Genomic DNA, 25,677 nt, shown 5'->3' with positions numbered 1-25,677 from the left:
GCCCTCACATAAGCCCGCCATCGGTTCCTATTCTGTGCAAGATTAATCCACTCTCTATCATCATATCCCACCGCCCTCAAATCCATTTTAATATTATCCTCCCATCTACGTCTCGGCCTCCCCAAAAGGCCTTTTCCCTTCGGTCTCCCAACTAACACTCCATATGCATTTCTGGATTCGCCCATACGTGCTACATGCCCTGCCCATCTCAAACGTCTGGATTTAATGCTCCTAATTATGTCAGGTGAAGAAAACAATGCGTGCAGTTCTGCGTTGTGTAACTTTCTCCATTCTTCTGTAACTTTATCCCTATTAGCCCAAATATTTTCCTAAGAACCTTATTCTCAAAGACCCTTAATCTCTCTTCCTCTCTCAAAGTGAGAGTCCAAGTTTCACAACCATACAGAACAACCGGTAATACAACTGTTTTATAAATTTTAACTTTCAGATTTTTTGACAGCAGACTAGATGACAAAAGCTTCTCAACCGAATAATAACATGCATTTCTCATATTTATTCTGCGTTTAATTTCCTCCCGAGTGTCATTTATATTTGTTACTGTTGCTCCAAGATATTTGAATTTTTCCACCTCTTGAAGGATAAATCTCCAATTGTTATGTTTCCGATTCGTAAAATATTCTGGTCACGAGACATAATCATATACTTTGTCTTTTCGGGATTTACTTCCAAACCTATGGCTTTACTTGCTTCAAGTAAAATCCCCGTGTTTTCCCTAATCGTTTGTGAATTTTCTCCTAACATATTCATGTCATGTCATCCGCATAGACAAGCTGATTTAACCCGTTCAATTCCAAACCCTGTCTGTTATCCTGAGCTTTCGTAATGGCATATTCTAGAGCAAAGTTAAAAAGTAAAGGTGATAGTGCATCTCCCTGCTTTAGCCCGCAGTGAATTGGAAAAGCATCAGATAGAAATTGGCCTATACGAAATTTGCTGTAAGTTTCACTGAGACATATTTTAATTAATCGAACTAGTTTCTTGGGAACACCAAATTCAATAAAAATATTATATAAAACTTCTCTCTTAAACGAGGCATGTGCCTTTTTGAAATCTATGAATAACTGATGTACTGTACCCTTATACTCCCATTTTTAAATAAATATAATAATGTAGTTATATTAATAATAATAATAATAATAATGTAGTTAAATTAAATTGTCATTTTTACATAGTACGAGATATCGCTTCTAAACCATCTATATTATGAAACTACTGCCGAGCAAAAAAAAAAAAAACACAACACTTGAATAAATTTGAAATATCAAACTATAATACAATTATAACATTACTGTGTGCTTCTATGGACCTGTTTGTCTTAGGCAAGTATTAATTCATGTTTTGGGAAGGAAAATATACTCATTGGGTGGTTTGCGACACTCTCTTTGCCACTTCTAGTCTCTTATATTTATTGCTGTGCAATTAAAATTTACAACCCTAAACACAAGCAGCCAAAACAAAGCTACAATACTATTGTTTTTCTTTTATGCTTATAATGGAATTCTGTGATATTGAACTCAGTGTTAAACAATATTTACGAGAGTTAAGATGCCGTTAAGCCCCGAGAACGCTATTAGAGTAGTCGCGTTGGTAGAGGATGACCGCAGCTTACGTTATGTGACTGAAGTGTTGCATACATGGCCCCGTAGCTCTTGAAGAGTATCTGGAGCATGGTGACGGATATTCCTTCCTAACATTCCCCACAGATGATCAATTGGGTTAAGATCCGGACTAAGTGATGACCATTGCATGAGTTGAATCCCTACTACATTGACGTACTGGGGGACATATCACGCCACACGAGGACGTGTATTGTCTTCCTAGAGCACGACATTGTCACCAATAAATGATGCAAAAAGAAGAACATGTTGCCCAAGGATTTCTTTCATGTAACGATGGGCAGTAAGAAACTCCCCCTTCACAAAGGCAGGGTCCATTCGTAGAGTTAAACTGATGACTGCCCACACCATCACTGAACGGCTATGAAATGCTCTCCTTGATGAAAATTTGCATGTAGAATACCTTTCTCCAGTCCTCCTCTACACTCTTTCTCTTCCATCTGGGTGTCTGAGGCAGAATTGGGTCTCATCTGAGAACAAAACTGTTCTCCACTGTTCCTCAGCCCATTCCTAATCTTTCTTTAAAGACTGTAAGCGAGTTTAACGATATTGTGTTGTAAGTTCTGAGCCAGAAGCAGGTCTTCTGGAGATCAGACCAGCTTCATGTAACCTCCTCCTCACAGTCCACTCACTGACATTCACACCTCGCACTTTTTCTAGTCGATTTCTGGCTTAGACCACAGTGGTGCGGCGGTTACGCAGCACTTGAAGGTGCAAGAACTGGTCATCTATTGCAAGAAGTTAATCTTTTCTTACCTTATCCCGATCTTCAAGAATATGAACGAAGTTCCCTGTACCTCTGCACTGTTCGTGAAACCGTCGACGGAGTTGTATGAAACACATGAGCCACATACCGTAAGATGCTGCTATCCTCTACCAACGCCACTGCTCTAGCAGCTTTCATGGGTTTTAACGGCAGCTTAACTCTCTTAAACGCTTTTTAAAACCGAATTCAGTATCACAGAATTCCATTAAAAGCAAAAAAAGAAAACAAAAATGTTGTAAATTTGTTTTAGCTGCTGTGTTTAGGATTGTAAATTTTAACGCCACAGCAATAAATGTACACTAAAAGACAGGAAGTGGCAAAGATAGTGTCATAGACCACTCAATGGGTAAACTTTTCTTCCCAAAACATGAATTAACACTTGCCTAGCACAAACAGATCCATAGAAGCACACATTAATGTTATAATTTGTATTATGGTTTGATATTTCAAATTTATTCAAGTGTTGCCTTTTTTTTTTTTTTTTTTTTTTTGCAGTGTAGTTTATTTATAGCCTACATTATTGCATGAGGCAATGTTTAGGAAATGTCGCTTTGCTCGTTCCTAATTTTGATTAATGTAATAACAACTGTATAACAACATAAACGTGTTTCATAAGCTACTCTTTGTGCGACAGTAGTATAAAATAATATTCTAATAAAGAAATAACTTATGAAATTTGTAATGATGGGTCTCGCAAACTCAATTGAGTCGTCTCAACCTATCTGTCTTTCTCGTTGTCACTATTTTTTCCACTGTATGGTTTCCTGTTACGGTTATCGATGCCTATCGACAGAAATGAGCAATTACTGTGTCATTGGATTTTCCTCTTCAACTTCGGTAAGTTGAGAACGATAAGTAAATCAACCGGAATTACGAACTCTATCTCCACATCCCACCATTTTGCAACTTTTATCGTTATAACACTGCAACCAGATAATATTTTTCCAGTTGTAAAAGCACTGGGTTCCGGCTCTGGGAGTTATCTCCACAAAAGTAAGAGACTGGCAAAGCACACAGGAAGTGTACGAAACTGTCTTCTCGATTTCTGAGTCACTCTTTCAACACAACGAGGACAGACTTGCTAACTGTGGAAGCTAGACTGGCAACAGGTGATGCTCCTAAATTAATTCGTATTTTGTCTCTCACCTATATTACTACTTTTTATCTTTATTTTTTTCTTTTAAGTTTCCAATTAACAATTTTTTGGTAGAAAGCTTGGTTCTTTTCTCAGTATGAAAGTGGAAATTCATTTTTTTTTCGGAATTGGGTGTGTAGCAGTGGCGGCTGACTGGCTGAGGCAAATGAGGCTGGGCCTCAGTCACTTTGCTTCCTTAAACTCAAAATTCTAGTGGTTTGTATTCGTATATAACATATTATATTAGTTATTTCAATGAAGCGTATAGAGTTGTAGAAGTAGAAAACTTTGTGATGTATATAGACCTGTCTTGCAGTAAAATTTGTTCCTGAGGCCAGGATCGCTCGTGCCTGGTCTGGCTTCTGCATATCGTATGTTTCCACGGGTTTTAAGGTTGCACTCGGAAAGCTGAAACTGAGGCACATTTCTTGTGGCCTCGTGGCCTAGCAGGTATTCCCCCACCCATCAGCCTTCACTTCTCTCAATCAGAACCCGATTTTTTTCAATGCCGGTCTCAAGTGTCGGTTGGGATGAGAATGACAGTGGTGAATCGTCGTGTGGTCCACTGTGGTTATGTGTTTCGGGAAAATAGAAATCTTAAGAAATGCAAGAAATAATGATGATAATTGTAATAAATTCATTGTTAGAGTATCGTTAGCGATAGGAAATAATATTGAAAAAAGGAAAGTTTTAAATTAAGACAGACCTACGCCATCACTGATAATTTTTCAGAAAGATAATCTTAAAACGCGAGCTGTCAATGCATCCTGGTGTGAGTAATATAAATGGGTCTTCGCTAATGTGCTGCGAAATAAACTTTTCTGTTGGTCGTACTTGTTGCTATCAAAAAAACAAACAAACAAACAAAAAGAGAAACAATGTGTCTACTGAAACTTCAGCGATCTGAAAAAATTTCCAGGGGAATTTCAACACATGCTTCTTCAGTTGAACATAATATTCGTTGCTTTATAAAAATTAAATAGTAAAGCCTACTGAAATCAACTCACAGCATAGCAACTTATTTGAAGAATGACATATTATTTTTCATTAATAATAATAATAATAATAATAATAATAATAATAATAATAATAATAATAATATAGTAATAATGACAATCATAATAAAGTATCATCAATAGTAAACATTTTGTATGGAAGGTAGCCTGCTTAAACTACTTACTACAGGCCTCACAAAGGATTTCGGTCACCAGCCGTTACTGGTATGTAGTCTATCCATTGGTCTATGTCCGCCCAGTACTGTGCAGAATTTTATTGTAACTAGAAACGAGAATTTCATGCATTATCAAACTATGAAATATGCATGATCAAGCGAGAAATAAATTAAAATATGCATTTTCATATTTGTTCCAAATTTCTTATTTCATTATTTTTTTGCATAGTTAACAACTAACAATATTTCTAAATTGGTTTCTGTGAGGTTCCTGCGCTTCTCAGTCAATATGTTTTTGTAGGCTGAGAATGACCTCTCTACATCGCAAGAATTTGTGGGTGCAAACTTGAATGAACCTTTTTCTTTTATTTAGTTTTTTTCCCCCTTCTTCAATCCTGATTCCTGAAACTAAAATGGGGGTTATAAAAATCGAGAAATTTAGGTATCCACTCAAAACCATTAAAACATGCATTTAAATTTAATATAATGTACATTATATGCATGATTAAGCTAAAAATTTCTTAAATATGCATTATGCATGTTTTATCCCCAAAAATGTCAAATCATGCAAATATGCACGGAAAAAGTACCGGTAGACGTATTTGGAACCGAAAAGTAATGAAATGGATATGTACAAAGTTTGAGCTATGTCCTATGTTCCTATAAAAACATGCATTTGCATTGAAGTCTCGTCTCTAATTATAACCTTGAAAAGAATGCTGAGCACTATATATGTCAAAGATGACACTATTTACGGGCAAATATTGTTGATAATTGCCACAGACTTTGAAGTAAACCTATATACTAAATGAATAACATATTGGTATTTATGACTAGACAGTGGATGCGGGATGACTTAAGGAAAAGTGAAGTTGTTTTGTATCAGAGTATATGGCATGTGCCGCGCCGTCCGTCTTTTGTGTACCTGGTGAATACAGCAGCGTATAAAACGAAGGAACCCCGATCCGTTCATAGTAACATTGCAACACAATTTGTGCAGTTGTGTTATCCTGCTCAAGTATTTAGTACGCGTTGAATATGTTGTGCTGAGCCATTCATAATGGAAAAACATTAAATTCGCTCAGAGATACGAAATGCAATTAAGAAGTATGAGAGTGACATGTTATGTATTAACGAAGATAATATCGTGTGTAATGTATGTAAAATTGAAATAAAAACCAGAACAGCTCAGGCTATAGAGAGACATTGCAACAGTACATCGCACAGGAAATGCGTTGAAATGAAATCTGAGGAACCATCTACATCATCATCATCATCGTTTAGTTGTGCGGGTCTAACGACACGTGCAACATGATGCTCAGTACAAATATTCCTCTAAAGAAATTGAGTGATCCCCATTTTAGAGGTTTTCTTCAGAAATTCGATACAATAGTAATATACGTTACAAGAGCGGTATGTTGACGTTTTCATGTTCGAGGAAAAGATTGAAAAAGCGAAACGTAGTTGAGCTTTTTTAATTTCCGAGAACATGAAAACAAACATACCGCTCGTGTATCGTACATTATTTTTTTGCGAAGATCGTTTATTACATACCTGAAAGACGAATTTCTAATTAGTTGCAATGAAATCTCCATGTTGGTTTCTGTTTAATGACGGAAACTTCGGAACACCAAATATCTTTCTTCAACATTGTTGCTATAAAATGTTTTCTGTATTTACTATACTCCAGCAGGCCGTGATATATGTCTGTCTTTTTTTTTCCCCCAGTCTATAAATGCGAACTTAAAACAAACGGTAAGGTTATGTAATGATTTATTTTTCATTTTAATATTTTAACAATATTATTTATATAACATATTGCAGTAATAACATCCGCATCTGGAATCTTGTTGATTTTTTCACGGCTTCCTTAATGTTACTTGTATCAGGAATGCAATAAGTTTCGTGGAGTAGTAGACTTTACTTAATTTTTGCAAATATTTAAAAACAATAATTAACATTGCAATTTAGGTGAAATTGCAGTGGTAAGTTTCCAATTTATAATTATTACTATGTTAAACGTCTCTAAAAATAATATGTTAAAAGCCTAAAGCAGTAAAATGAATGTCGCGCTTAAGCGGTAAGAAGAGGGAAATTGTTATGTGTGTTAGGTTGGGAATACTGAATGTGGTATTTCACACTTACCGCGTATTGGTTCTGTGCGGAAAACAGGCAAATACGCACGATCTCGCACAAAAACCGTTTAAGCGAAAGGCGAAGACGATTCAGCTTCGACAACTTACGAGAATATATCGTCGTTTACTGCAACGCTGGTAATTGCATCAATGATGACGAGGACTGAACCTTGCAAAGTATGTACTACAGTACGTTATTTTTCTTTTCCTTCTGACTGTACGGAGATACAGTAGCATGTTGATGTCGTCTGTTTACGTTTAAAACCTGTTGAGCCAATGGTCTGAATGAAAAAAAATGGTGCACTTACATTCAACAGTAAGTCATCCCGCATTCACTGTCTATTTATGACCATTACGATATTTCTATCTCTAATTAAGGTTCTAGCTTATATGTACAGTCTTAGAAAAAGTTTTGTCGCACAGATAGTTTATAAGTCCCAAAAAGGAGGCAGTGCGCATGATCAAACATACAACGAAACAAAACTAATTTTATTACCTCAACTAGTCTTTCTCTTGTGAACGTCCTCTGATCATGCATACTGCCTCCTTTCTGGTACTTATAAAGTATCTGTACGACAAAATATTTTTCTAAGACTGTACATCTATTAATTACGCAGTACATCTCACTTGACGATATGTGCCAGAGAAAGAACTGTAGTTGTATACAGTACATCTGAAGTCTGATTAGTGAACTGTATTAGTAGTTAGCGATGTATGCAATGGAGGGGAAAAGAAACTGGTCACCCTACTCCATTATCTCCTAGCTTAGTTGCCTCATGAGCGATGCCTTGTTGGAGCTCCGGTTCTCCTGTGGTATCCCAATAAATCTCCATCAATATCTCATCTCATCGTGGATGTAGCGTAGACCAGCCTCCTATGGCGCACCCTAGGCAACGATTCTGCCGGTAAATTGGTCTACACAACTAACTTCATATGGGTGAATGAAGAAAAGTCAAGTACCCGCCGTTAGCGCAAAAAGAATTCCCACTAAAAAGTCATTTGGTCTGTGAGAAATATTTGTGGAAAGTTCTATTTCATTATTAGAACTGTAGGTGACTTAAATAATAATATTTATTTTAAAGGGCCGAGGCCGTAAACTAACCTGACTATCAGATAGTTACCTTTAAAAACAGTTTCCATTTTTTTTTTTACATTTTTTAATCTAGGAACTCAGATTTCTCAAAAACTAAATATGATAATTAGTGCTGTTGATCGATCAAAATATTTAATCGATTAACTATTTGAATTTAATCGATTAATCCATTTATTGTGTCAATTTCTCCGGGAATTTTTGAGACAAACATAAATAACAAAAAGTACGAAGACTCACCTAGTTAATACTGCTCCATCCATGATTTTAAACATGTGAGTACATTCAAATGCTCCGAATTAAGTGTCACTCTACGTTTAGTAACAATGTTTCCTGCATCACTAAACAAACACACAAAAAAAAAACATTTTTTTTTTGTCAAGCACTTCTCCACAATCGTTCGATTTAAATCCAAACATTTCACCGAGTTTACCTCTCAAATTCTCATATGACATAATGGAGTTTACACTTTTCACAAACCACAGAAAACTGTTTCTTTTTTCTTTATCACACTAAGCACACCACCTTCATATACAAATTCAGTACAGAAACTGCAACTGCAAAAGTACAGCGATCGAAACAGAAGACTTGCCCCTATTGTAATCGAATTACCAGATTTTAGAAAGAGAAAAAGATAGTTACGCTCTCACTTGCACACAGTGTAGACATGTTTATTTTATAAGGGATGAGGGGGACGAATCCCAGAAAAGCATGTATTTCATATGCTAGGAAGATGAGCTGACAACAAGGTGGAAGTTCTCTTGGAAAACAATAAAACTTAATAAGGGTTTCGTATTGTGTTTCAACTTTCAATAGAGGTAGACTAGGTCACTGTTCTCATATCTCCATCTCTTCCTGAACTGTTTGTGCAAAGATTTTCTCTACGCCACATGCTTTGCACTTGGAAAATAACAGTACTATTTTGCTTTTAAGTAAGCAATTTCCGAGAGAGGAATATTGTCGAAATTTTAGTATGAGTTTGTATTAACAAAATAATAATTAATATCAGCTACAACTGATTAATTTTAATCGACCCGATTATTCGATTAAATATTTTGATCGATTAATCTTACAACAGAAATTGATCGATTAATCGATTAAATCCCACAACACTAGAGATAATGCAATGACATTTTTATCACACATTTTAAGCTCTATATTCTATGGAAATTATTATTATTTCTATCACTTGAAAAATTCAGCTAGTATAATTTCTATACATGATGTTAACAAAGTTGTAAACAATTCTTGTAACACTTACTTTTTTATTCCAAACGAGAAATGATAATAATAAACAAATACATAGTTGCATTATTCATTTATTCAGTTACATGTTAAGCCATGAAATTAGAAAAAAATTATTAATTCATGTGTAATCTGATTTGATCTGATTGTAAGATATGCATTTTTATATTCCATTTTTATGGATCAAATTTACAAGTCAAAATATCTGAAAATGTCAACATCACCTAATTTTAATGAAATTAATTAGAGATATTAAACTTTCATTGAAATTAAATAAAAATTGTGAAAACACAGTTTTAAACTCAGTGGCGCATATCCTTACAACCCACTCTTTATGGCTCCATCTCTATTTCATTGATTGATTGCATTTTTCGTTGCATATGTTAAAGATTGGCCTATGTCTGTTGCTCTTAAAAATAAAATGTATCGCACTTATATTATTACTGCAAAACGAACAAAACGACGTGGTATGGATATAAAGTTGAGTAACATTGTAAAAGGGTGCGTTAAGGAGCGTTTCAGACAGGACGCCATCAGAAAGAATTAGAGGCTATGCAGTACTGTGCTACAAAATAAAAAAGTTGAGTACAGGATAGACAAGAACGAAGAAAAATAATCAATAATAAAGTCACGTAATAGTGGAAATTGTGGATATCGGTGGTGCGAGTTGACTGTATAACCATATACATGTAGCATTACAAAAGCAGCGTTTTATACTAGCTCAGCGAAAAAAGACATCATAGAATGTTCGTGAAACAAATGACAGAATATTATGTGATCTGAATAAAGAACACTCTACCGCTGTGGAATAGCGGTTAGTGAAACGATCGGGCCCAGGTTCAAATTCTGGTAGGGACAAATTACTTGGTTGAGATTTTTCCAGGGTTTTCCCTCAACCAATTAAAAGCAAATGCTAGTTAACTTTCGGCGCTGGACTCTGGACTCATTTCGCTGATATTTCATTCATAATTCATACATTTCTGCCCAAGGACAAGTCTTCCACTGCAAACCTAGCATTCTCAAATCTTTCCTATTTTCTGCCTTTCTCTTGATTTCCTCATAATATGATCCATATACCTTAATGCTACCTATCATCTGATATCTTCTTCTGCTCCGAACTTTTCTCACCTTCTCACCTTCACCATTCCTTCTAGTACAGAGATGTCAAGGTCAGAGCACGTGAAAGACTCTACGTGCAGGCAGTAGCGGTGAAAAAGAACTCTATTGGCCTACCACTGCAAGATGAATTAAACTGCTCTTCAGTAATAGATAATGTATTACGCTCACACAAGAAAACAAGAAATAAAGGCATATTTTGCAGCATGCAATTAATTATATAATAGTAGGATATAACAAATAATAAACATAGCTTCTCTTTAACTTAAGCAGTTTTACATAATAAGACCTATAATTAGCCTAATTATTGTTATGTAACTGTTACATAATCATGTATTACTTATACGAGCACCATCACACTGAAGTATAGAATCATCATCATCATCGTCATCATCAATAGCTATCAGGGTTTAGGTCATTTGGCCTGTTCCGTCTCAGGTGAAAAGCTGGTCTCTCCGTCGCTTCTTCGGGCGTCCACGATTTCGGTATCCAAGGGGTCTGTAATTTAATAATCTCCTGGGTAGTCTATCATTTGACATCCGTAGAACATGCTCATGCCAGTTGCTCCGATACTTGTGGATTGTCTCTGTAATGGCTGCGATATTTAGTTCTTGTCGGATGTCTTCATTATATTTATAGCCATAGAGAATGTAGCCTGCTAGCGGTCTTAGTAATCTCATCTCAGCTGCTTCTATTCTTTTCAGTTGACTAGTTGTTAGAGTCCAAGTTTCTGATCCATATAGCAAAGTTGGAATGGCCATTGTTTTGTAGAATTTCAAAATTGTGTCTTGCCGGACCTTCTTAAATAGTGTATTTCTAATTGTTCTTAGCAGCTGTTGAAATTTGGCTAATTTATTATCTATATCTCGAGAATGAATATAGGAGAGATTACAGCCAAGGTAAGTAAAAGCATTTACTTGCTCTACTCCAGATTAAGTATAGAAACAAATTTAAATTCTTCAGAAGTGCTTTTCTTATTTTTGCCGACCCCAGCCTTCTTATGTCCGGTGAAATGTTGTTTCCTGCAGCAAAATAATTTGTAATGGCACACCTGAATTGGTTAACATTCCAAGTCCATTGAAGTAAATTTTTGAGGACCGCAAAGAAATTATATAGGCTTGCATTATGAGTATTGAAATAAATATTTGTATGATCCAAAAACACAGGCTTAAAGTCGGAGTTAGGATATTCTTTTTTACAGAATGATAGCCTATGTAAAACACACCTTGTTAGATAAAAAGTCGAATTCGTTAAATTTTGGACTTGGGATGTTTGTCAATTCAGGTATTCAATTGTAACTGTGTTGGTATATTTTTTGGGTTTGATAAGGATCACAAAACAATTCCAACTTGGACTGGAGTAGGTTAATTTTAAATCGTCTATGGAACTCATCCCAAAGATTTTTTAAAACATTGCAGTATTTTACACTTGAACAGGAGTTCAATGACTGAAGGCGTTGGAATTATAAAAATTGTGCTATGAGATCTGTGACATCCACAACGAAATCTTCATCTCAAAGCTTTTAACAATATCTGTCGACACAAATTAATTAATTCTTTTCTTGCGATCTCAAATTAAAAACGTTCAGATGCTCGAATATATCCTTGAGAGAGCTAAGTTCCTCGATCTAAGTAGAGTCAACTAGTTCTGGACTGTCTCTATTTTACTATTATGAATTCTGATAAATATTCACGCAATTCAAAATACCTGAACAGAACTTTTTGTTGGCTTAACCAAAGGATATTGTAATGGCACAAAACATCGTCAAACTGAGAATTTATTTATGAAAATCTGGACAATTTAGACACAACTCGTAACTGACGTGTAACGAGTCTACGCCATTAGCAGCACACACTTTTATTTGTACTTTATTATGTAAACAAATGTACAATGCTGTGAGGAAGAAGTTCTACAATACATCTTCACATACATTTACTACTATTTAATGTCAATAAAAACAAACTAATTTGAATATTATATCAATCTGTAGGTTAACTAATAATTTCAGGCGTTGGACACTGCTTGTCTTTGTGACTAAATAATTTCCACAAACCAACAAAGAGCATCACCTCATCTTCCACTTACATAAGAAGTCAAGAATCTAGTCAGCTTGAAACTTACTGAACGACTTCTTCGTCGATATGTAATGTACATCCCTTGTGTTCACCAGTGACTTGTACACTGGCTCGCAAAACTTTTGTCCTATGAAATAACGTGGAAGTGAGCTCTGTGAGAAGTTATGTTGGCAATATACCTACATACCCCACTCCCCATGTCCTGGAGGGGGAGGTATTCGAACCCTGAGTTCTAGGTATATCGATGACTCAGAACCAGACTGTTCCAAGTCCATTTTACTATTTCTTTTTTCAGGAGAGTTATTTTAAGTCCTGACATTCTATGCTTCATGAAACAATTTGGAATAGTTTCATAGCAACCTTATGGAGAGGAATATTTACAATTTTGTTCGATTCATGTATGCAGGCAAGAGCTGGAACACAATGAAACACAGATTTCTTTCTTATAAAAAGTTGGACTTAGAACGGTCTGGTTCTCAGCCATCGATATACCGAGCTAATCGAACCAAAAACATTTTAGAGCAATAACGGTATATGTAACCTACAGAACTAACAACATTGAGTCAATTTTGCACCGAAATGTTTAAAACATGTTGTTTATTTCTCTTGAGTATTATAGAACATTCCAGGATAATTTTTCATCTTTTATGCACGTATAAATACCATGTTGGATCACAATATAACATCAGTTTGTAATAATGGATACTAAAGCTAAGGTGATAGCGCTTATTGAAGAGGAATGAGCGCTGCTAGTGCTGGAGAACGCTACGGAGTGCACCCAAGAACAGCATCTCGTTGGTGGAAACAGTAACAAGAACGAGGTTATTTAACAAGAAAACCAGGGGGCGGACGACCAAGCATTAGAAATTTTCTACTCCAGAACAAGACGCTGCACTAATTGCTGCCGTTAGACAACAACCATTCAGCACTGCCAAAATCCTGCGTGCTCGTGCTAACTTCCCAGGATCGAGAGACACAGTTCTTCGACGTATTAAGACACTAGCTAACACAAAGCCAAGGAGGGCAGCTATTAAGGATATACTAAAGGAAGATCACAAAATAGATCGCATCGCATTTTGCCAGGAATATTATGAATATCCGTGGGAAAATGTGATATTTTCAGATGAAAAGATTTTTTCAAAAACCAGTCATGGGCCTATTCAGGTATTTCGTCCTATTGGGTCCACAAGGTTCCAACCTGAATATGTAGCATCAAGACAACGCAGTGGACGTATTTCTGTAGCTGTTTGGGGATGGATTTCCAGGCTAGGAGGAGGAACTCTGTGGAAAATAGAAGAGAATTTGACTTCTCAACAATATATCCACATACTGGAAAATATAATGCTACCCAGCGTGCGCATGCTGCAACCTGATGGAATTATATTTTTCCAACAGGACAATTCCTCCATCCACACATCTTTGTTGTGTCAGAGATGGTTTCAGACTCATGAAGATGATATTTCACTCGTCCCTTGGGTTCCAAAAAGTCCTGATCTCAATCCGTTGGAAAATGTTTGGGCCGAAGTTCAGCGCACGGTGAATGATACCCTGGATAACACAAGACCCCAGACGTCACAACAGTTATGGGAAATACTACAGAATGCTTGGGATGATGTAGTCACGTCTGAACGCTATATAAATGGGTTGGTAAATTCCATGAGGAGAGGAATGGACAACTTATACCATATGATGGTAACTGGTGTGGCTATTGATTACATTAATCAAAACAAATGAAAAAGAAAATCAGTATTTCATTTATTAGATACCATTCTTCATTACAAAAATGTTTCTTCATTGGCACTTAAATTGATGAAAATTCAGTTTTCAAATAAATTTCATAAACCCAGTTGGAGTGTAAAGAAACGAAATAATGAAGTTTATCTGTGGCATACTATAATTTGACTTTACTTGAAATTTAAAACTTTCACTAATTTCCTCTGCGTTATATTATTTATAAAAATATACACATGGAGAAATGTTTTGCATGTTCTAAATCAGCAGTCAGTGTTTACTGTTTACAAGCCAATATCTTGTTTGGTTTGAAAGAAGAAGAAAGAAGAAACAGAAATAGAAGAAGATTTTTGTTTGTAATAATAAAGAAGAAACAGAAACACAAGAAGATTTTTATTTGTAATAATAAAGAAGAAACAGAAACAGAAGAAGATTTTTGTTTCTAAAAATAAAGAAGGGACAGAAACACAAGAAGATTTTTATTTGTAATAATAAAGAAGAAACAGAAGAAGATTTTGTTTGTAATAATAAAGAAGAAACAGAAACACAAGAAGATTTTTATTTGTAATAATAAAGAAGAAACAGAAACAGAAGAAGATTTTGTTTGTAATAATAAAGAAGAAACAGAAACACAAGAAGATTTTTGTTTGTAATAATAAAGAAGAAACAGAAACAGAAGAAGATTTTTGTTTCTAAAAATAAAGAAGGGACAGAAACACAAGAAGATTTTTATTTGTAATAATAAAGAAGAAACAGAAACAGAAGAAGATTTTGTTTGTAATAATAAAGAAGAAACAGAAACACAAGAAGATTTTTGTTTGTAATAATAAAGAAGAAACAGAAAGAGAAGAAGATTTTTGTTTGTAATAATAAAGAAGAAACAGAAACAGAAGAAGATTTTTGTTTGTAATAATAAAGAAGAAACAGAAACACAAGAAGATTTTTGTTTGTAATAATAAAGAAGAAACAGAAAGAGAAGAAGATTTTTGTTTGTAATAATAAAGAAGAAACAGAAACACAAGAAGATTTTTGTTTATAATAATAAAGAAGAAACAAACAGAAGAAGAATTTTGTTTGTAATAATAAAGAAGCAATAGAAACAGAAGATTTTTGTTTGTAATAATAAAGAAGGCCATGTGCAGAGAAGGGCACGAAGAGGGCCATGCTGAAACACTCATTATCTTCAGCACGTTTATATTATCATTTCAACAGAATGGAATAACAATTATAATTTTCTTTAATACTATATGGAATACAGTGCCCTTCTTAAAAAAAAAAAAGAACAGACATTTGCTATTTTCTATATGCTTTGTTTATTTTTTGTTCGTTACATCCATATTTTTGTTCCGTTACTATATGAGAGTAACATGCAAACCTATTTTTTATGTGTGCAAAATATGAATTAAACTCCGTATCCCATGGGATACAATTGACAATTAAGGTTTAAATTATACACATACGGTACCCATAAAAATTTATCTTAATAAAATTATTTACACGATTTTTTTTAGAATATTAATCTGTCGATTGTTAGTGCCAGCTTTAATTAATATAATTAACGTAGTGTTATTTCTATGATAACAGCCAACGAAAATAAACTAAACGCGCATCATAACGTAAAGAAATGTGGCTAGAGGAGGATCTGCAATATGTCATATTTATTCACTTATGACACTAGGATTCTATTTCAGTTTAGAATGAACTAGCTTACGTGTCGTCAACCTTCTTATTGTGAGGAGGGGTGGGTCATGGTTGGCTACCTGCAAGGAGGATACCTGCCGACTGGGGTGAGTACAAATACCAACTTAAGAACGAGGAAAACTCTACAGTATATCGGACAAAAGTTTTGCGAGCCAGTGTACCTACGTGCCCTACGTGCTCTTATCAGCGCATACGGGCTGTGAGCATGTTTGCGCTCTCGTTGACATCACTGTTCTAGTCATGTGTTCTAGTACATCATTCAACAGACAGTTTATTCTCAGCCAGTGACCCAGCCAATTCCTTTTTCTCTTCCTGCTCATTTTCAGCATTATTCTTTCTTCACGCACTCTTTTCAATACAGCTCATATCTTATTCTGCCTGTCCATTTCACACGTTCCATTCTTCTCCATATGCACATTTCAAATGCTTCTAGTCGTTTCCCTTCACTTCGTCGTAATGCCCATATTTCTCCCATATACAATGCCACAGTCCAAGCAAAGCACTTCATGGCTCTTCCTTAGTTTTTTCCAGAGATCCGCAGAATTATCACCTTCATTTCACTCAGAGACTAGATAATCATAGAAATTGATACAGCGTCGAAAAATAAACAAATTTAAAAAAATATATACACCATGAGGAAAACGATGAGGAAAAAAAGGGACTTCTGCCGATCATGAACTTCAAGACGTGTGGGTAGAGGTCGTGGGTTATCTTCATACATGACCGCATCTTTGCGGCGTAGATATTAAAAAAAAAACAGAAGAGTGAAATTTGTGCAGAGTCATTAAATACACATTAGTTACATAACATTACAGTAATTCACTCTCTTCTATGACGAAGGCAAAATTAGTACATTTCTTCATTTATTCTTCCGATAGAAAACAGCGAAAGTGCCGACATTTGTTAAAGTATTCCAGACATTGCTTAAGCAAATCAAGCGACTTCCAGCATTCGTCGATTCTTTGAAGTTTAACAGAAGAGGCAAGAAGTGTTTCATGTAATTATTACTCCATTAATGAAGAAAAGACATCAGTCTGCCTGTCTCCGAATAATTATAATAACTTAAAGTATCCTATGCCCTTAACTGGAAGTTTTTCGATAACATAAAAGACTAACATCAATATCAGTCTCAATAAAGGGAAGAAGAAACTCTATCAAGCAAAATTCAAATTCAAAACAGAGCCTAAAATGATTTTAATCAGAATTAGCGTTGATGAGTTTGCCTTAATCACATAATTAATTGTGGTTTATTTTTTTTAAGTGCATGTTAGATGATTCTCCCTTCGAAGGTGTTAATCACGGTCCCGCTGGTAAAGACAGTAGCAATTTATTCTTTATTTAAATATACGGCAAATATCATTAATCTCACTATTTTCATTCCATTATTTAACGGTGTTGTACAGGGCTCCTACAAAAGACCGGTTTCGAACAAATGTAAATTGGTAAGACTTTTTGGCTTAGCAAACATCTAATGTTCTTCCCGTCCTGAAAAAAAAAATATATATAGGCCTATATATACTTACTTAATAAGTCGCCACTGCTAACTGCAACAAACCCAGCTGGTACAAGTGAACTGTGGGTTGGGGCACAGTCTAGTAGTCTATATACAGTCACGAAGCTCAATACGTAGTAAATATGCATCCATAGATAGTTGCTAACCACTAGGATCGCTACTATCGCCTCATTACAGACAATGCGAAATAGTACCTGCACAGTCTATTGTTCCTACTACCCTCATAAACTCAACCTTCGCGACTTTATATACCAGACTGTGGTTGGGGTTGAAAAGTCGCGTTGAACAAGTTCTAAATGTACTACACTTGCCGATCACTGAATGGCCTGTACACGAAGTTCAAGCGAACATGAATCTTCTTGCTGAAAACCAACAAGCATTCCAAGCGAAAAGTTTCTGGAGGAGACAATGAACGGATTCGAACCACATTTAAAAGAACCCAAGAAAATCAATTCAACAAGAAATGTGAATTCCAACTTACTCGCAATAGGAGTAGGCCTAATAATTTTTTGCACAACATATAAAATTAAAATACCGGACGGCGGATCATAGCCGAAAATAAAGTGAAGATTGTATTGACAAAACTTGACGAAGAAAATTCGTGCTTAGATCATGTGTGTTTGACTAGGCAACTTAGTTTCTGATAACCAAATAAGACACGACATTTTCTTCATTATACATCTTAATTACACAACTTTTAACACTGTATCACTTTGGAACATCACACTAACATACGAAAACAAAAACACACATAAGATTGCAATCTCATTACAACATCGCATACAGAACAAATAATACTCTACAAAAACATCTCAACACACAAACAAACAAATACAACTACACAGGCGTATAAAAACTCAAATGTAACACCTGCAACAACTTCTACCTAGGAGAGACAGGCAGATCATTTGAAACACGTTACAAAGAACACATCATAGCAATAATAAAATTACAAAACACTTTCACATATGCAGAACACATCACAAATGCTAACCACATATACAGAGACATCAACACAGACATGGAAATTCTACACATCCAACCAAAATGCCAGAAACTAAACACACTAGAACAATACGAAATATACAGACACACAAAAACACATCCAAATGAAATTCTCAACACACAGCTCAATTTCAGAACACACACTCTCTTTGACTCCACATTACACTACACAAACACACCCTCACAGAAAGTAAAACAAAAGGCGCCAAGGCAGCAACAACCAGTTCTGATGATGGGCAATAGCAGGCCGAAACATGTTAACAAGGTAACATAAAATTTAACACGTGAAAGACACATAATACGTTTTCCAACAAGATTTTCTTCTGAAGCGTCCACATAGCTCTAACTTTATAGAATTAACAGCTTGTTTATTTTTCTATCTAGTGATGACTACATAAATGTTACATAAACTGCAATGGGTGCACTATCAAATCTCAGTAGATTTACTTCGTATACATTTTCAGTTTTAATAAAATCTATTTTACTTGTGTTTTAAGCTGGGCATGGTGTATAAAACAAAGGGAAAAGAAAAAGAGTAGAATATAAGGAAATGTTACATTTAAGGACTCCAACGAGCATTACATAATCGCACCATGTGTTATCTCGTGCAGTGTCGACTCACGACAAAAAGAAACAAAAGAGGAAACGACTAATCATATGCCCTGCAAAATGACATGATTCTTCCGGTGCCGGCAGCAGACAAGACAAAGACATGACAAAAAAATAACACTCTGAAAAAACATACACCATATCCTTATTTGTTCATCACAATGTCATATGATGTTTCGGGGATCAAATCAGCTCTTTTGTCAGAAATGGTTAACCGAATAGAGAAACAAATATGTTAAACTGACTTCGTAAATGAATACTACAGCGCACCAACACATGTTTCAATCATCTAGTGCACGGATCTCAAACTTCCCTTTTTTCTCCAAGTACCACTAATTCAGTGTACTGAAGACAAATACCATCTATTAGAGGAAATGTAGAGATTTCCCATGAAATTAAAATACTTTCATAATTAAATTTATTAAGTTTAGGAAACACAAAATATATGTTCTTCATGAGATGCATGGTCTTGTTTTGATGACACCATATTTTTAATATGGTCACCTCAGTTCCAGGCCCATCAGATGCAAATAGAAAGGATACAGAAAAGATTTTTACGTTATTTATATTTAAAAAAAATCACGTGTCGTCTTATGAAAAGCAAATTTCATATAATCAGTTACTTTTGGAATTTAATTACAAAACTTTAAAATCTAGACGATTAATAAATAGCCAAATTTTACTCTACAAGACTGTTAACGGTATAATGAATAACTGTGATTTTCTTAAATTCCTTCAGTTCAATGTAAAAATAATAGAATTACGTCATAGGCAACCTTTTGTTATTCCAATTCCTAGAACTGTTTGTTTTCTTCAAGAACTCTCCATTGTTTGTTATGTGTAATACTTACAACTCTCTGTCTTTAAACTGTAATTCTCAATTAGATTTCAGTTTAACAGTTAAAAAGTTTCATACAATATTAAAAAGATTTGTATTTCCTTAGATATTTAAATTATGAATATGTTTTTATACCAGTTTTGAATAATTTTGCATTATTATATTGACATTTGGCACTATATTAACTGCAAAATTATATTCTAGCATCTATTATGCATCTTTCTTTCGTTTGTGTTTGTTTTATTTTTTTCTTGTTATGTATTTTGTATATGTAACAATGTAAGCCAATTGTAATTAGAAGCTTGCTTCTGTTGGTGGTGGATTTAAAATAAAATAAAAATAAAATATCAAAAGCAGTTTAGAAGATTTTAATCACAGACCATGATTTATTTTTGTACTTTCTCTTATACATAAGTAACAGAAAATAAAGCCACTTTCACATAAGTAAGTTGTCGTGAAAGGCAAAAAATTGTACTATATTCGTAGTCAATAATGGATACACTTTTTGTCTTTGAATACAAAAATTCGGCAGATTTATTCTAGATAAAGTCTGAAGACTACTATAACAAGTAAAATCAATTAGCTATTTTAGTAGAAATCCGCACAGAGTATGAGCTCCCGTTCCGGTATCCGTGGTAAAATAAAAAATGGCGGAATTTCAAATGCTTATTGTAACAACATTATGAGCCATAACTGAATGCTAATATTATTAATAGTTATAGGCCATGAACCAATGTAACTTGTGTGACCATGCCAAATGACGCAACTTCCGCTCGCTATGGGCATGAGGGCGCAGAAATTGCGTATAAATTGGCGAGTGGTGGTAAAGAGCGTTAACTCCAGAAAAATTTTCGAGATAAGTGATTTTCAAAGTTTGAATAGTTTTCCAAGATCCTCATTTGTATATTTTTACTTCGTGATCCTCTTATAGGGCCTACATAGTGTTTATTAGATTATTGTTAACCTTTCTCAAAAATGTCTGAAACTCAATTTTACCCACCCAAGTTTTCATGTATGTAAGTGTTTACTGCTACAAGTAATTCAATATAGCGCTTACTTTATGCGCGTATTTTTTAAAATATAGGGAGCAAAATAATAAAATACAATGACAGTAAAAGTATAACAAGAACAACACACTTTCAACTTAATTTGATGCCAACTTAAAATGGAAAAGTAACACTACAATGATATATACAGGGTGGAAGGTAACCTTTTACAATCCTTCACACACATAACAGGTCATGTCATTTGGGAACTTTTTGTCAAATAATATTTCTTCATACGACCAATAGTTTTTGTAATATTTCGAGAAAACGAATGTTGCAATGTTGCAACGTTGTAGACAGTAGCAGTGTTTACTTCGCGAGATAATTGCATTCCAACATACTGAATTCCGCTCCAATCATCTACTTGGCAGGGGTTTTGAGAGGATGTATACACACATACCGTTTTGTAAACAAAAATATTTGTTGAAAATGCAGTCAAATCAAAATTTATGCAATCGTAACATGTTAACTACATGAACTATGTTATTCATTATCTATGATGAAACATTCGTTATTGTATCGTTTCAGCACTAAATTTAGTACGAACGAACACGTAGTTTCCGTTACATTTTAAGGCAGTTTCATCAATAATACAGTAGAATGACAAATTATGCATAAAACAAAATTAATCCTTTAAATGAGACGTTTGGTTGCAAAATCAGATACATCACTAAAATATAATTTTTCAGTATGAAGATAAAAAGTTTGCAAGCAACCAAGGATTTGCAACCAATACTAATTTTCATCATACAAATCCATGTGATGTATCTGGTTTTGGAGCATAACAGTGCCATAGCAGTTGTAGAATCATATGAAGATATGAAATACAACATTAACTCGTTTCGAAAAAAAAAAAAAAGTGATGCATATGATTTTACAATTACACGACTCAAATAAAGTATTATTTTACATTGAGGATCACACAGTTGATGTCACTCCAATTCAATTACAATACAATATTTGAAAGAAATAAACAACTTTAAAACTAAATGCAAATAATACACATTAATGTGGAGTACACTATTAAATTTTGTACACCATTCTCTACAGTGTCTTATAAAGATATTGTTCAAAGTGTGCACCAATTGCGTGTCTACAACTTTCACACTCCTGATCCAGTTATCTGTCACTGTTTAAGCGAGCAGCTGGAGCGACATTGTTACCAGTTTCGCCATAAATTAATAACATGTCCAGATACTCACGATTAGAAAACTGTGGCATCTCGTTGTGTTTCAACTGCTTCGAACTGCACGTAGCCTACAACAAATGACAAAGTGAATGTAAGCGTATCGTCCGCTCCATACACCTAGCTCGTCCACATGGTTTGCGTACGTAAGAAACAGTGTTGCCAACGTGTCACAACCCTGTTCCCATGCAATATGTACACGACTATTAACGCGATTTATTCGAAATCTGTGTTATTTTCTATGCAAATACTACTGTAACATGGCCATACATAGCTTACTCTAACATCCTACATGTAAGAAAAATCCAATTTTGAGCAGTTTCATGAAAAATTTAATCTTAATTTCAAATTACAAAAGACCATTTTTTTTTAGAAAACCACCCATCTGGGAACAAAATATTATTAGACTTTCTTGTTTGTCATAATTCGAGATATCATATCCCAGAAGGATTGTAAAAGGTTACCTTCCACCCTGTGTGTATGTATGTATGTATGTATGTATGTATGTATGTATGTATGTATAGTCATAGTTTTCTGCCCAAGGACAGGTCTTTCACTACAAACTCAGCATTCTCCAATATTTCCTATTTCCCGCCTTCCTCTCAGTCTCCATATACGATCCATACATCTTAATGTTGTGTATCATCTGATATCTTCTTCTGCCCCCAAACTTTTCTCCCGTTCACCATTCCTTTCAGTGCATCCCTAAGTAGGCAGTTTCTTCTTAGTCAGTGACTCAAGAGGTTTCTTTTTCTGTTCTGATCAGTTTCAGGATTATTCTTTCTTCAACAGCTATTTCTAGCAACTCTTCACCTCTCATTCTGACTGTCTATTTAATTCTTTTGTGCAGAGATTAGCAAAGGTGCATTATATGCCCTTGGTGGTGTAAGTGCACTGACCTTACCTGTTCTTAGAAAACTGACTTCTTGAAATGCCTCCTCTTCCAGGCTAGTCATATAGAAAAGAATGCCAAATAAATTCTTCTGTAAATGGAGCCACTTCACTTCCCTCCAATCTAGCTGGTCACTGGAGTTAACACACTTTACACGCCCACAACTATGCTCTTGGAGAATCAACGCAGAAAACACAATCACATAGCTATGGTTCTAATCGAGATAGGAGTTACCAAATTATATTTAAACGTGCGTCTCGTTTTCTCTACCATATGAACTTAAGAATTCAATTTCGGCCATATATGGAGTAACGCACTTTACCCATCCACCTGCCAATTAGATGTGCAGCGCTGCCTCTCAGTAATATCTCGGCATCGAGAACAACTACTGATCTGTGATACCACTCATTTGATTCCATTAAACAGTCTCGAGTTTTGCAATATGAAAGTGATAATAGACACATACATTACACTTTGAATGAACCATAGTGAAGAATTGGTTGAGAGCTGGGATTAACTTCGGAATGCCGCTTCATATTATGAAGAGAAAATATATTTATGTCCTACATTAATCGCTTCTCTGTATTCAAACCAACAAAACTGTAGTTCCTTTTCCGAAACTGGGTTACGTATTCTACGTCCCCGTGTATGTACAGTGCAGAGTTTATCTTAATTAAGTTCTGAATTAACAGCAAGATCTCCAGAAATCTGTTCTCAAATAACGGCAATGCTTCTGTACTTCAGCCATCAGTTTAGGAGCGAGACAAATATCATTTTTCTCAACAAAGTTTTTAATATAAGCAAACATGGGTATAAGAAAAACACAGAACTCGAAAACAAAACACCCTCGTTACTGTCTCCAACACTTACTTACTTATGGCTTTTAAGGAACCCACAGGTTCATTGCCACCCTCACATAAGCCCGCCATCGGTCCCTATCCTAAGCAAGATTAATCCAGTCCCTACCATCATATCCCACCTCCCTCAAATCCCTTTTAATATTATCCTCCCATTTACGTCTCGGCTTCCCCAAAGGTCTTATTCCCTCTGGCCACCCACTCTATATGCATTTATGGTTTCGTCCATACATGCTACATGCCCTTCCCATCTCAAACGTCTGGATTTAATGTTCCTGATTATGTCAGGTGAAGAATACAATGCGTGTAGTTCTGCGTTGTGTAACTTTCTCCATTCTCCTGTAACTTCATCCCTCTTAGCCTCAAATATTTTCCTAAGAACTTTATTCTCAAACACTCTTAATCCCTGTTCCTCTCTCAAAGTGAGAGTCCACATTTCACAACCATACAGAACAACCGGTAATATAACTGTTTTATAAATTCTAACTTTCAGATTTGTTTACGGCAGATTAGCTGACAAAAGCTTCTCAACCGAATAATAACACGCATTTCCCATATTTATTCTCCGTTTAGTTTCTTCCCGAGTGTCATTTATATTTGTTACTGTTGCTCCAAGATATTCGAATTTTTCCGCCTCTTTGAAGGATAAATCTCCAATTTTTATATTCCCATTTCGTACAATATTCTGGTCACGAGACATAATCATATACTTTGTCTTTTCGGGTTTTACTTCCAAACCTATTGCTTTACTTGCTTCAAGTAAAATTTCCGTGTTTTCCCTAATCGTTTATGGATTTTCTCCTAACATATTCACATCATCCTCATAGACAAGAAGCTGATATAACCCGTTCAATTCTAAACCCTCTCTGCTATCCTGGACTTTCCTAATGGCATTTTCTAGTGCGAAGTTAAAAAGCAAAGGTGATAGTGCATCTCCTTGCTTTAGCCCGCAGTAAACTGGAAAAGTATCGGATAGAAACTGGCCTGTACGGACTCTGCTGTAAGTTTCACTAAGATTTCTTGGGAAGTCTCCAACACTAGAATAGAGAAATTAACAGTCGGCCTAATTGCGTACTGACTTGCAAGTACTTCTGACGACGCATTTTCAAATCAAGTGATTGCTTATTCTTACAAATGTAAAGGAGTAACACCTACCAAACTTCCATATCACTGGTGATACGTGTAACACGGTTTGAAAGCTGTGATCTAGTGAGTTAGGCCTTGGCTGCAGTTGTATAGCGTGTTCATAATTTGTTCAGGCATTTTATATTTTATTACCGATTAATTTAGTTGTAACAGAAAATGTACTGTGGTAATAATTAAGTTTAGTTTCATTTCAATATAACTACATTTGTAATATAATTTACAATGTGAGTGTGGAATTGTCATACAGTATATGATGTGGAACTGAGACTGGAACTGTGACAAAATATGGAAACTGCTTAAGGAACCATCTCCTGAAGTTTATATTTCTCAAATCAGGATGAAATTCTGTAGAGATAAAGAAAGGAGAAGTCTTTTCTTCCATTAGAAATAGATGTAGAAAGAGCACAAAATCAGTTACTATAATTTATAATGCACTACCAATATACAGGCTGATTCACGAGGATTTACAGTCCTTTACGGAGCTTATTTCCGAAGACATTCTGAGCAAAAAGTCATATAAACATTTGTCTTAATCTCAATATTTTCAGAATTACATTAATTTGAAATTGTTTATAAAAGACCATTATTCTTGAGTTTTAAGGGTAAAAGAATATTGCAGATAAAGGATGAACTATTCAGGAATATCATTTCTTTAATTAGCTTATATTCTGAAGCTAGAAATGTGTTGTGAATTCCATAGTTGCTTCGTACAGATTCTTTTTTTTCGATTTTTAAGTACAATTACATTTTCTTACGCATTTATCACAATAACTGTTACAAATC

At 35.0% G+C, this 25,677-nt stretch overlaps 1 protein-coding gene and 1 long non-coding RNA gene across 2 annotated transcripts in view; one reads left to right on the top strand and one right to left on the bottom strand.

Annotated features, from left to right (window-relative positions):
• LOC138713506 (uncharacterized) overlaps window positions 1-25,677 on the bottom strand; it is a 334,865-nt gene that overhangs the window by 230,029 nt on the left and 79,159 nt on the right. Inside the window, exon 2 of the long non-coding RNA XR_011335879.1 lies at window positions 22,016-22,070. This is a non-coding gene — a long non-coding RNA (uncharacterized lncRNA). The remainder of the gene's footprint in view (window positions 1-22,015; window positions 22,071-25,677) is intronic.
• Window positions 1-25,677, top strand: part of LOC138713505 (peptidoglycan-recognition protein LA-like) — a 138,575-nt gene that overhangs the window by 58,231 nt on the left and 54,667 nt on the right. The gene's annotated exons all lie outside the window — the stretch shown is intronic.

The sequence above is a fragment of the Periplaneta americana genome, chromosome 14, assembly GCF_040183065.1.
Source record: "Periplaneta americana isolate PAMFEO1 chromosome 14, P.americana_PAMFEO1_priV1, whole genome shotgun sequence".
NCBI lineage: Eukaryota > Metazoa > Arthropoda > Insecta > Blattodea > Blattidae > Periplaneta > Periplaneta americana.
The sequence above is the reverse complement of the archived record's forward strand: the minus strand, read 5'-3'. Positions and strand labels throughout refer to the sequence as shown.